The sequence below is a fragment of the Sapajus apella genome, unplaced genomic scaffold, assembly GCF_009761245.1.
Source record: "Sapajus apella isolate SASKATOON/1434 unplaced genomic scaffold, GSC_monkey_1.0 scaffold128, whole genome shotgun sequence".
NCBI lineage: Eukaryota > Metazoa > Chordata > Mammalia > Primates > Cebidae > Sapajus > Sapajus apella.
In genome coordinates, this window is record NW_022437068.1 from 2,317,670 (window position 1) to 2,328,745 (window position 11,076).

At 54.6% G+C, this 11,076-nt stretch overlaps 1 protein-coding gene across 1 annotated transcript in view; it reads right to left on the reverse strand.

The window, feature by feature from the left end:
- Positions 1-11,076, reverse strand: part of IQSEC1 (IQ motif and Sec7 domain ArfGEF 1) — a 372,639-nt gene that overhangs the window by 327,725 nt on the left and 33,838 nt on the right. The window lies entirely within an intron of this gene.

The following is an 11,076-nucleotide window of genomic DNA, read 5'->3' on the forward strand; positions in this document are numbered from 1 at the left end:
CCCCGTGTCTGTGTGTGCCTGTGGGTGTGAGCCCCCGTGTCTGTGAGTGTCTGTGGGTGTTAGCCCCTTTGTCTGTGTGTGTGTCTGTGGGTGTGAGCCCCTGTGTCTGTGTGTGCCTGTGTGAGCCCCCTTGTCTGTGTGTGTCTGTGGGTGTGAGCCCCCATGTCTGTGTACCTGTGGGTGTGAGCCCCCATGTCTGTGTGTGCCTGTGTGAGCCCCCTTGTCTGTGTGTGCCTGTGTGAGCCCCCATGTCTGTGTGTGCCTGTGGGTGTGAGCCCCCATGTCTGTGTGCCTGTGGGTATGAGCCTGTGTCTGTGTGTGCCTGTGGGTGTGAGCCCCCGTGTCTGTGTGTCTGTGTGTGCGAGCCCCTGTGCCTGTGTGTGCCTGTGTGAGCCCCCTTGTCTGTGTGTGTCTGTGGGTGTGAGCCCCGTGTCTGTGTGTGCCTGTGGCTGTGAGCCCCCATGTCTGTGTGTTCCTGTGGGTGTGAGCCCCCGTGTCTGTGTGTTCCTGTGGGAGTGAGCCCCCATGTCTATGTGTGCCTGTGGGTGTGAGCCCCTGTGTCTGTGTGTGTCTGTAGGTGTGAGTCCCCATGTCTGTGTGCCTGTGGGTGTGAGCGCCATGTCCATGTGATCCTGGGCAGCTGCTCCAAAGGAAGGGACCGAGACAATGGTTTAAGTTACACCGAAGGTGACGCCTCTCCACCAGGAAGCCCAGGTCTAATCTGCCCCTAGTAGATCCCCTGCCCTTCCCTGAAGCATCTGAATTTCCTCTAATTCCCTCCCCCCATCCCATGTCATCTTGTGCTATTGCTGCTGCTGCTGACACTAATACCTACTTACAGGGGCTGATAAGAGAAAAAGAAAAATGAAACCCACATAGTTTATGTCTGCAGCAGCGGAGAGAATCAAGTGAAATTGCCCAGTGCATGCCCAGTCCCCAAATCCCACACAAAATTGGATTTTCTTCCTTTCCCTCCCCTGCCCCTCATAACTCTCAGGTTTGATTAAATGTGGAAAACATTAGTGTCCCTTAATTCTTTGCTGGAGTTTACAACAAAGGAGAAATGTATGCTATCATTGTGGTCCTTGCGTTTCTCTCCCATAAGAGCTAATAAATCTCTCTCCCTCCACCTGACCATACACAGTGCTTGTTGTCAAGTATGATTCGAGTTTGCCGGCAGTCAGCTACAAGGTGTGGGTGACTGCTGAGGCTCTGGGAAGAGATGAGTGCAGGAGCGCTGGATGTGCGGAGCTGGGGCACGGGGCCCACGGGTCTGGGGACAGGTTCTGGGGGTCTAGTGAGGTGGGCCGACTTCCTGACTTTGTGTGTCTGTGTATTTTATTTTCTCTGATGAAAGAGATCCACAGGTTTCCTCTGTGAGATGTGAGAGCCAGAAAATGATTAAAAATGAGAGTCCCCATCTGACAGGGACTCCCATTTGTGCAAAACCAAGCAACACTGGCCTCCCCCGCAAACGCTGTCCTCCCCCACAATCTCAGGACACAGGAACCCTCCCATTCAGAAGGTTTCCTCCAGTGATCTTTGTTTATGCCCTCGGCTCCTGCCAGTGAGCACACCCAAATGATGGAGCCATCGAACGAGGGAAGTGATCAGGACGGGCTGGTTCCCCCACAGTCACAGCCATGAGGCTGGGCTGCACGCTTCCCCACCAGGTTTTCTGCTGGCAAATCTGCTCCAAGGCTGCAAGGCAGGACCCCACAGGAAAGCACAGGGCTTCCCACAGCAGCCTCGCTCTTGGAGATGATGCACCTGCAGGGTCCTCAGCTCTGGGGTCAGTTTCCTCATCTGTAAAATGGGTTGGTGCCTGCCCTGAGGCCACTCTGTGGAAGTGACATCGAAGGCGGCAGCTCCTGTGAGCTCTGGCATGAGGCAGATGCTTCCCAAGCCCAGCACAGCTTGGAGGAGACCAGGAGCTCAACCGTGGCCCCAGAGCCAGAGCACCCAAGCCAAGGCAGAGGGCAGGCCGAGGTCACTCCCTATGGAGGCATGGCCAGTCCCCAAATGCCTCCTCTGAGCCATCCCTTAGGCCTGCATGGGGGCTGCAGAGCTGTGACCCTGCTCTCCCCGCAAGGGTGCATGTGGCAGCACTACCACTGAGCATCCACATGCAGACAGGACAACCGCAGCGCATAGTGAGGCAGGCCTGGGGCAGATCCTGGTGCCCACCACATGCCCTGACCAACCGGCTGGACACTTCCCACCTCCACGTGCCCATCTGAAAAGGGGGTGCCAACATGCCAGCCTACAGTGGTCACCACCCTCTGCCTGCTCTCCCCTCCTGGTCCTGGCAAAACACACGCAGGATCCTGTCACTCCTCCACGTAACCCTCAACAGCTACCTGAGTCCAGACCACATTGCAACCCTCGTCCGGCCCTGGCCTCGACCCCTTACACTTCTCCTGCACTCCGGACTCCAGCCCCAGGGCCAGCACACTTGCCGTTCCCTCTGCCAGGGATGCTCACCCCAGACCCCCAGGGCTCACCCCTTCCTCCAGGCCTCTGCTCAGCCGTGGCTTCCTCAGAGACGGCACCACCTCTATCTCCTGCAGAACCTTCATGGCACTTATCACCCTCATATCAGGTGTTTGTCATCCGTCCTTCCCAGTAGGAGCTCCACTCGGGCAGGACCACATCTTGTCCCTCCCACACCCCAGAGCCTAGAGCAGGGCTCAGCACATGGCTGCTGTTGCCAAAATCCCTGCTCAGCAAGGAGGGCTCAGCAAGTGGTCTTGGGTGCTGGGCCATCCTCTGCTCCCTGCTATGCCGTGCTCTCCTAGAAATGGTGAGCTCCTGCCTCAGTTTCCCCACCACCCTCAGCGCCCCCACCTGAGTCCAGTCCAAGCCACATGCCACCTCCTGGGTGTGCAGCAGCCCCCAGGCCAGGGTCCACAGCCCCCAGGAGGGCTCTGGCCATTAGGAACAGATCTCCTTCCGAGCGGCCCCACACGCATCTCCTAAGGAGCCCCAACACCATCATCTCCAGTTCCCTGAGAGGAGCAGGGTTGTGTTTCAAAGAGCCCATGCTGGGCACTTAACCCACCCACCAGCCTTTCCTCATTCCTGTCTCCCCTTGCGGATGTGGGGTTACCCGATGACACCCCCTGCTCCCTGTGAATTTCCCCTGCTGGGGTGGAGGACAACACAATGAGTCTTTCAAAGGAGCAGAGTCAGAGCAAGTGACGGATTTCCTTTGGTTGTACTGAATTAAAACTGGGAGTCGGCTGCTGGGATGTGAGGGTTCCGGTTTATGTTTATGCAGGGGGACAGAGGCTCCGTCCCAGTCCAATGGGGCTACTCCACAGGCAACGGCCACCCACAGCACAGGCACACAGTGCGGAATGAACTGGGGGCTTTGGGGGTCATCCCTCTGAGCCCTGGCATCCTGGCCTGGCTGAGATCTGGAGGAGGCAGGCTGCACAGGAACGTATGGATTTGGCACACTGCCAGGCACGGTCCTCACCATCTCGGGCCTGCTTCACACCCTCTTCCATCCAGGCATCAGAGCCACGAACACAAGGGACAGAAAGATCCTCGAGTTCGGGGTCCTCCTGGCCATGAGGTCCTGGGAAGGCCAAGGTATCTGCTCTTACTCTCAGCGACTCGGGGCAGTGTTTACCAAAGCTGCCTGCACCTCAGGACACAGCAAGGAACCTAGATGGTTCACGGGGGGCCCCCCCAAGCAGCACCCCACTTACTGAGAACAAACCCTCAGAGCCCACCCACAGGGGCCCCCAGCCATGTGCCCGCAAGCAAAACTGAGAGTCACTGGACATGGGGTACCACACAGGTGAACCCTGAGGACTCGATGCTGAGGGGAAAATGCCAGACATGGAAGGAAGAAGCCTACAGGACTCCACTGTGCAGAGGCCCCAGCGGACGCAGCCAGATGCTTAGAGACCAGAGTGGGGGGAGCGGGGGCACGAGGGGCTGCGGGTGTGGAGTGAGGAGTTAGTGTTGAGTGGGCACAGGGCTCCAGCTTGGGAGGAGGAAGGAGTTCTGAGACAGACAGTGGTGATGGCTGCCTAACAGTGTGAGTGTGCTAACGCCATTTCGCTGCACGCCGGAAAACTGGTTAAAAGGGTCGATTTTATGTTTACAAATATTTTGTAACAATTCAACATCTAAAAAATTTTAATCAAAAAAAAAACAAACCTTGGCCGGGTGTGGTGGCTCACGCCTATAATCCTAGCACTTTGGGAAGCTGAAGCGGGAGGATCACTTGAGGCCAGGAGTTTGAGACCAGCCTGGGCAACATAGCAGGACCCCATCTCTACAAAAAATTTAAAAAATAAAAAATTAGCCAGGTGAGGTGGTATGTGCCTATAGTCCCAGGTACTCAGGAGGCTGAGAAGAAAGGATCTTGAGGCTACAGTGACTGTGATGACACCACTGCACTCCAGCCTGGGTGGCAGAGCAAGATCCTGTCTCTTAAAAATAAATAAATGAATATTAAAACACTGAGCCATTGAGGCTCCCCAGGGCTAGGTGGAAGGCAGGGGAACAGACTGAGCCAATGCTCAGAGGCTTGGAGGAACCAGACAGCAAGGGAGCCAAGAGAGGCATGGCAGAGGCTGTGACAAACGGCAGGGGAGCCTGGCAGGGGGTGGGTGCCAGTTGGTAGAGAGTCTCACAGGCTACAGTAAATTCAAGCTAAAACACATGCTCCTCAGTGCCACCCTCACAACCCTCCCACAGAACATCCTGAGAGCAGGTCGGTCACTCTAATCTCTAACTCCCCATCAGGACATCAGTACCCAGCACTGAAGAAATGCTCACAGCTGAACTGAATGAAGTTTGGGCTCCATAAATCAGCCAGGAGGACTCAGGTGCCAACAGGTAGGGTGAGGCAGGCAGAGGGGATGATAAATCCTACATGCTTTGTATGTGGGTGGACTTTACTGACTTGGAGTACCAGACCCAAGGGGCACACTGGACTAAAGTCATTTACTAACACAGTTCTCGGAAAAAAACGGAAGTCTTCGTCCTTCTCCTACGTGATCAACTTCAGCAGCATTTCCCAATTTCTGTCTGGCAGTGCACAAGCGGGCCCACGGTGTGATCATGTCTCCAAACCAGGCACTTTTTGGTCTGAAGACACCAGAATGTGCTGCACAGTCCAACTTCACCTTGTGGGCGCCTTGTGTCCACAGGCCCACTACCGGCTCTGAAAAGTCCCGCAGTAAAGACACCCAGAATTCCCACGATTTCACTGATGATGAAATATTTTCGTTCATGATCCTAGAGTCATCCGAGTTTGGAAAATGCTGAATTTCAGGACCTCGTTATGCAAAGAGGCCAGACACAGCGGATGAAAGCAGATTTTAACAAAATGTGTCAAGTTGGAAGCTTTCGAAGGCTGACCTGGAAATCCCCTGCCGTTCTGCCGGAGCTGGGCTCTGTCCACCAGACCACAGGCTGCCCTGGCGCAATTTCCTTCTCCATTTTCTATGCCTGAGAGCAGGTGTGTCCGCTCTGATGTCCTTTAACCAGGATGCTGGCAGCTGCAGCTTAGACGCTTCACCCAGAGCCACCTTGCCCAGCCCTTGAAGTCACAGCCTCTCCCTTGGGAACTGGTTTCCAGGCCAATGAACGCTTCAGTGGTTTCTCTTCCTCTTCCGAATAGGAGAGGTGTCAGGATGAGTCCCGACTGTCCCCACCGTTCATGACAAATGAGGATGCATCTGCTGGGCTCAGGACAGACCAACCCAGCGCATTCTAGCCCAGCTCCCAGGGCTCTGTGTTTCAGAAACTGGGCTGGCAGGCCCTTGCCAGCCAGGCTTATCCAAAAGGGGGACGGCCCCAGGAGGGGGACCCACCAGCCCCTGGACCCCTCTCTCTCTCTCACACTAACCTCCCAGAGCCTCTGAGGCCATAAGCAGCAGCTATGGAATACACTTTTACAGACGGAATAGGGAAGATGAGGATCAGGAGGCAGACAGTGGTGACGGTGGTGCCACTGAGTGAATGTGATTAATGCCGAGGAACTGGACACTTGGAAATGGCTAAGACAGTCGGTTTATATTACGTGTACTTTACTGAAATGTATATGTATACACGTATGTGCATATGTGTGTGTATATATTTGTCTTTTGATAAAACAACCCACACAGGACAAAGAGACAGCTCCTAGGTGACAGCAGGGACCGTGCCACCTTCACTGTGAGAGCCCCAGGCCTGGTGGGGGCCTGGGCACATGGGCACCCAAGAAATACTGGAGGAAGTAAAGAAGTCAGCAGGTACTGGGTTTGAGCTGGGCTCCACGTCTCCTGGGCTGTGACGTGGGTGAGCTGCTCAGACATTCTGGAGTCCCGGCCTACAGAATGTGAGTGACAGCTGTCACTGCGTGGGTGACCCATGTGAGGTGTGGTGACCCTTCTGACACAGAGTTTTCGCAAGTGCTTCTGGCTCTGTGCTACACTTGTCCTCACAGTACCCCTGACAGCAAGTTGGGCATATGGGGAAACCAGCCAGACTCAGAGAGCTGAGGTCAGTTGCACAGAGTGACATGGCCAGCAGGACCACAACAGGCTCCGTCAGTGGCACCCACACAGGCCTTCCACTCGCTGAGCATCTCGGCCATGGCTGAAGCCTCTGCGTCGTCCAGTGCAGTGTCTTCCTTAGGGGGAGGGGGGGCTGGTCCTGCTCTGCTCCTTGCCCTGGACGGGCCACATGGGCCTGGTGACCTTGGTATCCAGGGCTGCACTCCTAGGATTGGAGCCTTCCCCGAGCCACTTCCTGCACACCCTTGGGCAGGGGCTCCTGACCCCCTGTGGTGCCCACGCTTTGAGGAAAGAGGGAGAGGGTTGTCTGCTCATGGACAAGACCCTGTGTGTCAGCCGAGGGCTACCGGGCCAAACAACCCCCAGACCAAGGACTGCCTGGAAGTGAGGAGCCCTGCGGAGGCCTCAGGGCCACAAGCTGCCTTTGCCAGGGCCAGCTAAGAGCCTCTTTGAGAGTACGTTGCAGCCAGACCCTTCTGGAACAACAGCTTCTTCCTGGGGTGGTCTCTGCTCCAAATGCTATAAGGGGGTACTGCTGGCCTGGCGCCCACTCCGCCTCTGTCTCTCACGGAAGCCTCCACACCCCGGTAGAAGCTGAGGTCAAGCAGATGCGCTGGGCTAGGGGAGCCTCGTTCCCCTCCAGACCAAGGAGAAGTTCTAGCAACAGATCTGACCAGCAGGAGCCAACATGCTTCCTCTTCACTGTCTGGAAGGGCACGTGGGCCCACACATGCCTCTCAGGCCCACGATGCAGAAGCATCTTCATGTGCAGTTGTTCTCTGGGGCTGTCTACCTTTCTGGGGGGCATATGGCAGAGTGGGGGAGGTGGAGAACTCTAGGTTCCTGCTGTTCTGTTTCTGCATCCTCGCTGTGCGACTCCTGACAGCCCCACCAGCCCTCAGGGCCAGAGTCCCTCCTCTGCCACGTGAAGACAATGGTATCCACACACAGATGACCACAAAAGCAGCTACAAAGCTCAAATAGGATATGATACCCTTTCGTTTGCTCGACACACATTTGTGGAGTGCCTGCTCTGTGCCAGGCACCGTTCCAGGCAGAGGGGTGGTCTCACTTTGTGAGCAGAGCTGAAGAGCAACCTCTAGCCCGTCTGACTCCTGCACTGTCTGACTCCACTGCATGCTGTTGCTTTCTTTAAAAAACAGCTGATAACAGAAAGCAACTGATAATTTAATACAACCATATCTATCTATTAACACTTAGAAATTACTTCTCTACAAAAGTACAGAAACAACTGAAATTGCAACAATTACACACCAATATCCTAGTGATTGTCAGTATATGTAATTCACCCATCATTCACATGTAGGACCCTGGGCTTGCAAATGGTGGTGCTAAATAAATGTATGCTGAGTAGATTAATGGGGAGGTCCACTGAGCTCCAAATAACGTTAACTCCAGAGAGTGGACGACTCCATTGATTTCAACAAATGTCTGGTTCAGGCCTCTGACTGCTCACCAGCCCAGACACTCCATACTGATCCCCACTTCCAGCCTCAGCAGCTGGGGCATGCAATAAGTCAGTGGCGAAGGAATCCTCTCAGCAGGGACAGGACTGTCAAGGAGTGGGCAGAAGGCTTTGGAGGAAGACTTCATCTTCTCTACATCTGCCAGCCATTGACCACCAAGCAGACACCAAAACAAACCTGTAACTCTCAAACAACACAGCACGATGACAGGCACCGTGGCACCAGCCAACTGCTCAGGAAGGGTGGGGGGGTCCTGTGACAGTCTTCCACCGTACAGTCGCAGCTTCCCACACCTCTGGGGACTACCAAGAACCTTGATGGGGCACGCAAATGGAGTCCACAGTCTTGGGAAGCACTGGGCGTCTGCTAGCTAGTGCCACCATGATGCTAAAAACAAATTGCCCCAAAACTTGGTGGCTCAAAATAACCACCATTTCTTAGCTTTCATGAGTCTACAGGTGGGTGGGGGATGCTCCTACTTGAGCTGAGCTTGCCTGATCTAGTCTAGGCTCACTCTGTAGTCTGTGGGCTGCAGGCAGCTCAGCAGGGAGCTGGCTGGACTAGGGGACTGCGCTGCGGTGACCTGGCTCTCCTCCATGTGGTGTCTCATCCTCCAGCAGCCACATCCGGGCTCACCGATGCAGTGTCAGGACTATAAGGAAGAGAGCAAAACTTCTAGCCACCGCAGCTCAGAACACGCAGAGCACTACTTCTGCCACATTCTCCTGGCCAAAGCAAGCCGCTCGGCCAGTCTGGACTCAAGGGGTGGAAAAAAGGGCTCCCCCTCTGGATGGGGAACGCCGAACAGTCACATGCCAAGAATGCAGAGGCAAGGCCAGGCGCGGTGCTCATGCCTGTAATCCCAGCCCTTTGGGAGGTCGAGGTGGGCAGATGACTTGAGGTCAGGAGTTCGAAACCAGCCCGGCAACATGGCGAAACCCCATATCTACTGCATACGCCTGTAGTCCCAGCTACTCGGGAGGCTGAGGGATGAGAATCACTTGAACCCGGAAGGTAGAGGTTGCAGTGAGCAGAGATTATGCCATTGCACTCCAGCCTTGGCAACACAACCAGACCCTGTCTCAAAAAAAAAAAAAAAAGAATGTGGAGGCAGGTAGGGTGGGGAAGTGAAGTGAAGCTGTTTCACAATCACTCTATGGCACCCCATGGTCCCTTCTGCTAGATGAAGACACTGGGATTTGCTTTTCACTCAACACACCCTTTGAGGCACACTGCCGGGGAACCCAAACCAAGACACCTCCATTATCATGGCCTGAACTTCCAGCTGAAGTTGAAGGCTAGGCTGTCCCATCATGGCAAGGGACACAGATTTCCATTTGAAAAGGTGATGTGATGATTACTTTAAAATAACTGTTTTCCCCTTCAAAAACTATTTGTGGGAAAATATTAAATAAACAGAAGCATTCCAAGCATCCATCAATGGAAGAATGGACAAACAAAATGCAGCCTATTCATACCTGGGACTATGATTCAGTCTTACAAAGGGAGGAAGTTCTGGGCCGCGCTGCCACATGGGTTAACCTTCAGGGTGTGCTGCAAAGTGAAATAAGCCAATCACTAAAGGCTGAGAGCCACAGGGCTCCACTGATCTGGCACACTTGGAGTAGCCAAAGCCATAGGGACAGGAAGTGGGGTCAGGGTGCCAGGGGCTGGGACAGGGGAGTAAGGGGCTAGTGTTTCATGGGGACAGAGGCTCAGTCTGGGAAGAGGAAAACATTCTGAAGATGGACAGTGGGAATGATGGCCCATCGTGTGGCCCAGTGGACCTAATGCCACTGGAGTGCACAACGAAAAGCAGCCAAAATGGTCAATTTTATGTGATGTGTACTTTGCCACAGGGAAAAACAAAAAAGCAAAAAAATAAATAAATAAATAAAATAAAACCGCAGTAGTACAAAGGAAACATAGCTATGAAACATAGATACGGAAAGACTGTGGCAGCAGGCGGCAGACACCTGTTGCTCCAGCGTCTCATCTACTTTAAGTCCCCCACCTGGACAGCCCAGCTGCAGCATCCAGCGCCCTAACTCGGCGACCCCATGCCCAGTGTGGGCCACGGCATGCAATCCAAGGCCACGCTCCTCAGGCGGCCTCTGCCTGTGCCCCAGCTCCATGGATATCCAGTCAGATCAGAGGCTTTGCTAACTGGTGGCTTGTTCATGAGCATACTGATGTAAGAATGGGTTTTCTGGTCGGGGCTGATGTCCCATCCCAGCAGATTACTACAGACGCCTCCCTCCCTGCACGGGTCGGGCATGAACAGTGGGCTATGAGCCCTGCCATCCATCCTGATGCAGGGGACATAGTGGGGCCCCACCCCGACCTGACTCCCTCACTCCTCCCAGACACCCCCAGGATGTGCTGGGGTTTCTCTGCTGCCATTCCGATCCCATCTCATAACATGACAATCTGAAAGTCAGCCCTGCTGTCACTTCCTCCACTGTCCCGTCTCTGCTCTGTCGGGGACAGCCGAGGTATGCACCACAGCCCCTGGATGAATGTTGTGGCTACTGTGGCCTCACCTCCCTGGTGACCCTCCTCGGGATGAGGCCTGACCCTGCCTTGGCTGATAAAAAGCTCACTATGGTTAGGCTCCACACCGTCAGCTGGGACTTGGCTCTCTCCTTCTTTTCTTCAGCCTCAAGCTAAAGCAGATATTTATCTCTCATAATTTTCACTCCATGAGCCTTCGCCCTGCAGTTAGGGGCATCAGAATCACTTATAGTCTCGATGCCATCACGCCAGCCGCCTTCTCACTTATGAGTCAAGTGCAAATTTGATAAGTGAGCTTTCATGGTCTCCATTTGGATCTGGATCTGGAGGGGGACTGGGGACTTCCTTCGGGCTGTTGATGCCCCCAGCCACCTCCCGAGGCACAGGCATTGCAGGCACTGTTCCCCACTGCACAGCCCCCATCTTCCCACAAACACACTGTGGGAGCCCTGCCTCCTGTGGCCTAAGGAGATGCGCTTACTGGGCCTGTCTTCCTGAGGTTCCAGTGGGCTTTTTGTCCAGGACCGTGGGCCACTGATCATAATCCTCTCCTG